Raw genomic sequence first — 9,741 nt, forward strand, 5'->3', positions numbered from 1 at the left:
GCCTACTACCCTCGAAATGTCCATATACAACAGTGTAATTTTTTTTTATTCTAACATTTATTATGTAATTTTTATTTTTTTCTTTATTCATTATTATTTGTATATTGAATTGTGTAATGTGTAGAAAATATAAATGAATAGAGATATACGTACAAATAAAATGAATAATGACTTTGAAGAGAAGTAAATTGTAGGTGCAATTTGCCGGTTGTCCAGCAGGTGCCCTCATAACTCTGTCTCCTTACGATGCACTTAAGGCTTTACGATTACTCCAGAGCACTCGTAGATCCACTAAGATTTTCAAGTGCTACTTAAGTTACGATGCTTTTGGGAAACAGACCGTAATATTAAGATCAGTCGTACGATCATTTCTACGAACTTCTTAGGCTTACGATGCTTTTGGGAAACGCAGCCCAGTCTGTTTTAACTGCTCTTAAATTAGCACAAAAATCTTTTTTCTCCACCAAATTTTTATTCAACATTCTTTAGCTGTGAACAATGTCTCAAAGTAGTGTTTAACATAAATTCCAGAATTAGACAAATAATAACTGCAATGAAAAAAATATGAAAATTTTCATATTCACTGAAAATATATTACAAAATAAACAATAGATGACAGAAATCAAAATATTTTGTTTCATTACTAATAAACAGCTCACTAAAATAACTATCACAGGGTCTGACCAAAGAAATTGACATTTTAATCTATCTGAATGATTTATCAACCAGCACAGCACAAACAAAATGCTATCCTTTCCTGTGTTCTGAGTGACCAAATTGTCAGTCCTTCAAGTGTACTAATATATGAAATAGTGACTGAGGGTATATACGGTGAGCATGGACACAGAACCAGCACTAGTTATACTTTGGTCATTTTTGAGCAAGAAAATAATGGTCTAATATAATAAAATAATTGTTGCTAAACTAAAAGTGCTCCAGCTAGACTCAAAGATTGGTTGAACGGAGAAAGAAAGAAAGAAAGAAAGAAAGGGAACAATATTTTTTCTCTGTGCTTCTTTCCAGAGAGAGAAATAAATAAATAAACAAAAAGAATAGAATAAGAAAAGAAAGAAAAACACACACCGATGAATTCACATACCAGACACTTAGTCTGTGTGAAGATATAATGCACTGTTTTATCAGTAAATTGATTCACGTTGTAGGATCCAACACTTTCATGGCAATTCATAACTTAGGTTTAGTAGCTATTCCATATGAATTTGTACAATCTCATTCATACAGTTTTGTACAATTTGCTTATCCCCAATGACAATTGGGTTTAGGGCTGAACTCATTTGAATTAGCCACTAAACTGACAAAACGTAAAATAGTTATGTTTCCTTGTGAGGTCAGGCTGGAGGATCAGCACATACGCACATAAAAGAGATGTGAAAAGAAGACATTGTTCAGTCTGAAATGAGTGAGTGAGTGGGTGAGTGAGTTGGGGTAGTGTGTGTGGGGATGTTTTCTGTCTGATGGATAAATATAGCCTAGATATCCATTCATTTCCAATGGCGGTCACTTTTGACCGGGAACACTATAGGTGTAACAAGGGTGATTAAAACACTCAAAATTCTTTGAAAAATGTGATCATCCTTTTTATATATTCAAATGCACGGTGTTGAGGATATCATAAGGCCTTGAGGCAATCAGATGTAAAACACAATATTTATGAGTGATTTAAGTTGTAAATCGGTCAGATTTGACCCGAACACGACATGAAGGTTAAGCTTTGTAATATATTTTCTTTGCTTGTAAAAATATCCCCAAAATCAAAACTCTACCCAGTTCATGTTAAACATCAGCTCTCTAGACATGCCAAATTTGAAGATGGGAGCTAACAACAGTAATCTGCAATTTCAAATATACAGACCATCATCACAAAGCAAAAATATATGTCTTCATCCAGCCAGCCAGATGCCAAGACTGGCCGCTGTCCACCATTAAATCAGATTTGTGTGCAGCTGGAAGGGACGGCAGCTCCTCCGCTCTGCTCTGGAGGTTAACAAGCACTGGCCTGCAGTAATAACACACCAGCCTACAACCACCAACTCATCCAGCCCACAGTCTAAAGCATCTGACTCTCTGAAGATGCTGCAAGATATATCAGATCACATCCTCGCCTTTCAGAGGTTTTTAAACAGGACGCTCCACCATCTTCAAAGCCACGGAGTCACGGTCTTAAACTTACAAGCTCTGCACAGTTTTGCTCCAACCCTAATCAAACACAGCTGATCCAACTAATTAAGGTGTTCCAGACTACTAGAGACTGTTAAGCAGGTGTGATTTGGAGGTGGTTGGAGCTCAACTATACAGAGCTGTGGCCCTGCAGCAATTGAGTTTGAGGCCACTGCATTAAAGGGATAATTCCCCCTGCAAAATAATAAAAAAGTGGGCTTGGTCGTGCAGTCAGTATTAAGTTACCCTGTCATTTTAAAATGAAAATCTATTTATTTTAGCTGCAAGGATTTCTTGATTTCTGCATGCACAAATGAAGTATATATTTAATATAGGGGATATTTCACACAAATATGAAAACTCACTATTTATTCTCCATCAAGTGCTTCCAAACCTTTATGAGTTTCTTCTGTTAAACACAAAGAGGATATTTTGAAGAAATCTGAAAAGCTATTTACATCTGCAGGAATAACAGATACTACTGATAGAATGGTAACAGTTTCCAGCTTTCATCAAAATATCTTCTTCCAACATGGGACATGAAATCAAACAGATTTGGAAGTGACTTATTTACTTCTAGGGTAAAAAGCTAAAGGTCGATCTCCAGAGGTACTGTATGTGTTCTGGGCCAATCTTTCTTCTTGTTTCCAGGTGTAACACACCCTTGTTATGTCTGCCTCTAGGTCGCATCGCCACACTCTCAGAAAAAAAGGTACAAAATTGTACTTTTTAGGGTACAAGTGGCCCATCACTGGGGTGGTACCCTTAAGGGTACAAATTTGTACCTCTATTTAAAGGTACAAAATTATACCTTCTACATTTGTACCCTTTAAGGGACAATTTTGTACCCTCAAGGAACAAAATTGTAGACACTGAAGGTACAAAAATGTATCTTTATATATTATATAGTATTTTCAGGGTACTGACCCAGGCATTTTGATCTTTTGGTGACTGCATGCACGAATAAATAAATAAAATATTTTAATTCACAGATGTCCATTTTTATTTATTATTGAAGAAATATTTCATTACAACTCACAACTGAATGTGTTAAGAAATAAAATTACACAGCAAGTATAAAGCAGACATGTAAAACAGTAAAAAGAACAATTTAGATTACAAATTAAAACTAAATAATCTACACTTAATACAAAGAGCACAAGAATACTGTTTAAGATTTATAAACACATTACACAGGCTACATCAAGTACTGCACTTTATAAAGTCCAAAGTATTTGTCTTTATTCAGAATACTCGGTCATAATAAATAATTTGTCATCAACATTTTCTCTGAATTTCAGAATGAAGGCAAACTTTCTCTATAAATTGCTTCAACAGTGCAGAAAATCAAATACATTAGTAGCCTCTTCCTCAACATCAGTAGATTACTCCTTATCATCCTCAAGTGGAGTTGTAATTTGTTGTAACACAATATGTGTTTAGGCTTTAGATAAACATGACATGTAAAGCACTGAAATCTGGAAAATGTTCTTTGATAGTCATTAGGGCCACAAGTTATTTAAAAATTTGCTTTATGCATGAATGATAGCAGTGTGCTGGATTAACTTGATGATTGTGATTATCCCAAGAGCATGTAGAGAAACAAAAAACAAGGTTGATCACTCTGGTAACTAGAGTAGATCGAGGCTTGTCACCGTCCACCGTTCATTCAAAACATTACACTGCAGAAACATCAAGGTGTTCTTCTAATAAGATGGATATGTCAAAAATGTATATTCGTCCACATCATTAGCCTGGCCAATCGCAATCCCATCAACTCTGAAGACTGCTGTGACTCGTCTTGTTAACACAGTTGTCCAGTCGGAGGCCTCCTCCTGTACTTGAACTGTTGGATGTGGTGAAGATGGTTCACTGTAAATGACAAAGCAATAATTACATTAATATCAGTCACTCTATCACTGATGAAGAGAAAATCAACATGCATAGAAAGTGAAATAATTAATATTCACTGATTAAAAAAAAAAAGTATCACAGATTAAAAGACTAATATAAATTTCATTCATTCATTCAATTTCGTTTCGGCTTAGTCCCTCTATTAATCTGGGGTCGCCACAGTGGAATGAACCACCTACTTATCCAGCATATGTTTTATGCAGCAGATGCCCTTCTAGCTGCAACCCAGTATTATGAAACATCCAGACACACTTATTCACACACACATTTATACACTACAGACAAATAAGCTTACCAAATTCAGCTATAGCGCATGTATTTGGACTTGTGGGGAAACCAGAGCACTTGGAGGAAACCCTCACAAACACTGGAAGAATATGCAAACTCCTCACACAAATGCCAACTGACCCAGCTGAGGCTCGAACCAGTGACCTTCTTGCTGTAAGGTGACAGCACTACCCACTGCGTCATCCTAATATAAAGAATATCAAGCATTATAAAGCAGCACATACTAAACAGAAAACAACATACACACCGGAGCACAACGGAATGTTGAAGTGTCTCGCTTAACAAGGCTGGCAACATGAGAAGTGCTGCTGTAAAATCAACTCCTGGAACATAAGATGTGGCATACAAACAAATATGAAGGAATCCATACAAAGCTAGAATTTAATAATATTAATCAAGTGGAGAAAGTTTAGAAAGAGTACCTTAGAGTCAGGTCCATAGCATTCTTCAGTTGATCTCTCATCTTTCGATGAAAACCTAGAAAATAATTTTAAACACGTGGGTGTACATTTATTGTTGTTTGTAAGTAAAAACCTACAAATTTAAAATAGTATGTAAGCCATTAAAACCATGGTATAGATAATGAGACATACTTACATCTTGTAACTGAGCCATGCTTTCATATGACGTGCCTTCATTGGTCTGATGCTGTTAGGCTGCATTCTGTTGTTCAATCTTGTCCTGAAAGACAATTGGAAACTTCAAAAACTTCTGGAAAGCAATAAGATAAAGCAATAACTGTTTATTTATTTTGAGATATTAATAAAATAGGTAAAATAGCTCAAGGTACCAGTTTTAGAACAGATGAGACAAATTATTGCATTAAAGAACAAAGTATAACTTAAAACGTCGATTTATACAACGTGGTATGTTAATAATTCTACATTAACATAAGTATAACGTTAAACGATAGTAAAACACAAACAATTCTGGACATGAGAGTTTGTGGACACTCCTCAACATTAATGTAACTTAGACACTGAAACGAAGATATGTACAAGCAAGCACACGCCACGTTTGTAACTAGCCACGTTTACATAATCAGTCGCTTTGCCGGTGACAAAATTGTGATTTTTCTTCACAAAATGGCGGTGTAACTTATATAACCGTCTAAAATTACATTTCAGCGGTGAACCGTGGCTAGAAAATGGCCTCAAAATATAAAACATTATCAATAATTACAAATTTCCAGTATTAATAACAAAAGGTTTTATATAAAGGTATATGAAGTAGGGTTGGGCATCTAAGATATAATGCCGATCCGATACGCATCTCGATACAAAGAATATGATCCGATATATTAGCGATACATTTGTGACATATTGCGATGCAACAATTTACGATTCACATCCATATCACGATACAATGCGATAATTCAGCACTAACTAATTAAATCAAATTTATGAGATTATGTGAAAGAGGATGCTGTGCCATTGAATGAGTTTGATTGATTATTTATTAACCAAGCAAAACCAAGATTTTTTTTTACAAACTGGCTTTTCTCTCAGAGCCAGAGCGTCAGTTTACTGTAGAGGGCCATTTTAGAACATATAGCACATATTATTTAAGTATTTTTAAGATAAACAGAATGTATAAGTGCAATATATATTAAAATATATATATTTGCACTCTTTCAACATAAAGGTTTAGCATTGCACAACAAGAATTGTGATTTAACTTTTCAACTATGAAAACAAGTTTTACAAAGATATATTTTGCCACTGAATATTCAAAACTTAAGGTCGTGAACTAGCAGTGTTATGCTGCTTTGAAACATCACTGTCACTGTAAACAACAGGCTAATAAAAATATAATAAACCAGCAATCTTCTTGCTGTGAGGTGGTCAAACTACCCACTGTGCCACCGTGACACCCATTATTTTTATCATTATTATTATTAATAATATTATTATTATTATTATTATTATTATTAAATAAAAATTAACAGGACGAGGTGTTTAAAACCTTCGTTCTCCGTGACACTAGGCTGAATATCTTTGCAGATGGACAGGGCTGGCGCGTCCATAGAGGCGACCTAGGCGGCCGCCTATGGCGGCAGTATAGAGAGGGCGGCGTCCGCAACACCCAGTTATATCCGCGCATAGAGTGGCAGAATAGAGGTCCGCGACACCCGCGCGTCCTCAGTTATATCCGCGCATAGGGCGGAAGAATAGAGGTCCGCGACACCCGCACGTCCTCAGTTATATCCACGCATAGGGCGGCAGAATAGAGGTCCGCAACACCCGCGCGTCCTCAGTTATATCCGCGCATAGGGCGGCAGAATAGAGGTCCGCGACACCCGCGCGTCCTCAGTTATATCCGCGCATAGGGCGGCAGAATAGAGGTCCGCGACACGTCACTTCCTTTTCATAACTGGTCACTTTCGTTTTTACATTGGGGTTGAGGGCGGCGTGATCGTCCTCTGCCTAGAGCAGCAGTTCAGCTTGCTCCGGCCCTGCAGATGAACAATGCAATAGCATCCGTTATTGGCATAGAGCGCACAAAACTTTTGCGCATGAAAAAAAAACTTGCAATGCTTTTCTCACCACTTTTGGAGCTGGTAGCTACAGTTGAAGCAGTGCAGGAAGTCGGCTCGCTTCTGCCACCGCATCTGGCCCGAGTAACGTTACAGCAGACGGACTCGGGCAGGCGAGAATCTAGCCGCAACTGGACCGAGTGTATTTTGCTATCTGGGTTGCGATTATATTCCGCCGTGGCAACACTTATTAATAAAGCAGTAACGTAACGTAAGATATAAGGCGCGAATACGTAACGTAGGCGATAAAGGCAAGGCAAGGCAAGTTTATCTATATAGCACATTTCATACACAATGGCAATTCAAAGTGCTTTACATAAACAAGAATAAAAGAAACAAGTAAAATAAAAATAAAAACAAATAATAAAAATGCATAAAAACAAAACAAAACATAAAAACAGGTAAAATGTGATATGAAAGAATGAAGAAGAATGAAGAAGATAGATAGAAGATGAAGAAGATAAAGGGAACTTTTACACCGAGAAAACTAACAGCATATAGTACTCACCGTCTATAACGTTATGTCCCTCGGTGACTTCGATATCACATTGTATTAACTTCTTTAATAAGCTGCAGACATCTTAGCAAACTCCATCCTGCAGGCCAACGTACACCAGGCAGTCCGGAGCACTTAAAGCGGGGGAAAGCCGAGACCCGAGAGTCAGACAAAATCAACAGAACACGGCTTCACATGTAAAAATGAGACTGAAAATATATCTTTAATACATTCTTACCTGAAAAGTGTGGACTCCAAAATAGACTTTTCTTTGAAAAGCGTGCAAAGTTCTGTGTAAACAGCCAGCATACTCTACCGACCGCCTCAGTAACAAACACTACTATAACGTCTCAACAAGCCAAATTCTTAAAGAGACATCAACATCACCACCTGTATGAAGATTCTGTCACTCTGCATGGTTCTTATTCTACATCCCATATACTATAGGGTCTTAAACAGTAAGCAAAGACCAGTATTTACGTTTTTAATGATTAAAATTACATTAAATTATAAATTAAATTATTAACATTTTTGAGAAAAAATGTAATTTAAATACATGAAAAAAAATAATTATTAAAATATTTAATTCAATCAATTTATTTATTTATTATATTTTTTTAAATGATGTATTTTAGTATTAATGTTTAGTATTAATACATTTAAATTAGTGTTATATAGTGTCTTGATCTTATCATGAGCTGAGGGTACAATTTTGTTCCTATAGGGAAACAAAATATATAATTGTACCTTTAAAGGTGCCAAATTGGTCCTTTACGGTACAATTTTGTATCCAAATGTGCTATAAAAGGTACAAAAATGTACCTTTCAAACCTAAATCTGGACATTTGTACCTTTATAGCCCATTTGGGTACAAAAATGTACCCTAAGGACCAATATGGGACCTTTAAAGGTACAATTTTATATTTTGTTCCCTCTAGGAACAAAATTGTACCCTCATTGTACCTTTTTTTCTGAGAGTGCAGGTGTTTCTTGGACGGCCTCTCTTCCACTTCCCTTGGGGATTCCATCCAAGAGCCTGGCTGGTGATGCATAGGGTACTTATGCCCTATGCAACCCCATCTTCTCTTCCAGATTTCTGCTTCTATTGGGGGTTGACAGTTCTCTACCCATAGGTTGGTGTGTTACTGATCTTGTCGGTTTAGTGAATGTGTAGAACTTTAATAAGACAGTGTTGATGTAATTCTGGATTCTTCAGGTGGTAATTTTGGATATTGGTTATCCTCCAGGTTTCCACCACATATAACACAATGGAGTTGAACAGAGGGTCTTGGTGGTCAAAGTAAGTTCTCTCAAGCCCAGATCTTCTTGAATTGGGTGAAAGTGGATCTGTATTTGTTCCACCCTGCTGGTCAATTCTTCGAGTGAGTAAATGATGAGAGAATGTTTCGTTTTGGGTGATCTATATTCCTTTGTCCTGAAGAAATTTATTCCTGCATTGTATATTCTGTTATACAGACTTAACCGTTTTATTTTCTTTTGTTTATCCTTCTCTTTAAACTCTAAACAGCTGTCTGTTTGTGTGTGTGTGCGCATGCGTGCGTGCGTGCATGTGAACCGTTTTACTTCAGAAGCACGTGGCTGTGCATCTGCCTCGAACACGATAAAAAAGCCGCTTGTCACCACCTGCTGGTGTAACGATTTAACAGTAAATGCTTAATATTTTAACAAATATCAAAAAAGCCAAACCTTACAACAATACGGCAAGGTGCATGCATTAAAGTCACACAGATAATGACACTTACACAGTCAGTATCCTATGAATGTGCTTTATTCTATTTCTACATATGTTAGTACTGAAAGTTAAGCAGGAGGAGAACTAGAAGTTCTGACCTGAAACAACACAATTATTGAGATTTCATTAGGACAACCTAACTTTTATGTTCAATCCACATAAATTAGCTGAAAGTGTTAAGTTAACTTAATTTGTGCTGGGACAGCATGAATGAATTGTGTGGAACCCTGTGTTTTTTTTCATGGCAGAGCTCATATGTTCTTAACAGAAACTCTTGTCATTTGAATTGGGGATGTAGATTTTTGAGCTCCGAGTTTGGATACTCATAAACGCTGAACATTCTGTGTAGGTTAAATAAGTGAATTACAGTTTTTCTCAGTCATTTAGTTGCATTTCTCACAACGCTCTTTACACTTGCATAACAGTTAATGCATTTCTCAAAACAATTAGTCATTTGTGCACATCTGTGACAGTTTTGAAGGGTCCTACAAAACTTGGTGAGAGCTTCCTGCTAGGTAGTCATAGTTTGAGGTTTCAGGTTAATAACCAGACTCTCTGGCCAGGTTGATAGTTGGG

The 9,741-nt window shown here is 36.7% G+C and overlaps 1 long non-coding RNA gene across 1 annotated transcript; it reads right to left on the reverse strand.

Moving 5' to 3' along the window:
- Positions 1-3,699: 3,699 nt before the first annotated feature.
- LOC147842333 (uncharacterized) lies at positions 3,700-7,756 on the reverse strand. Its single transcript, XR_015499338.1, has 7 exons — positions 7,651-7,756; positions 7,425-7,512; positions 4,978-5,061; positions 4,803-4,857; positions 4,628-4,703; positions 4,388-4,564; positions 3,700-4,050 (listed from the first exon to the last, which is right to left on the reverse strand). It is a non-coding gene; the product is annotated as an uncharacterized LOC147842333 (long non-coding RNA).
- Positions 7,757-9,741: the final 1,985 nt, after the last annotated feature.

Source organism: Danio rerio, chromosome 9, assembly GCF_052040795.2.
Source record: "Danio rerio strain M-AB ecotype USA chromosome 9, GRCz13ab, whole genome shotgun sequence".
Taxonomy (NCBI): domain Eukaryota; kingdom Metazoa; phylum Chordata; class Actinopteri; order Cypriniformes; family Danionidae; genus Danio; species Danio rerio.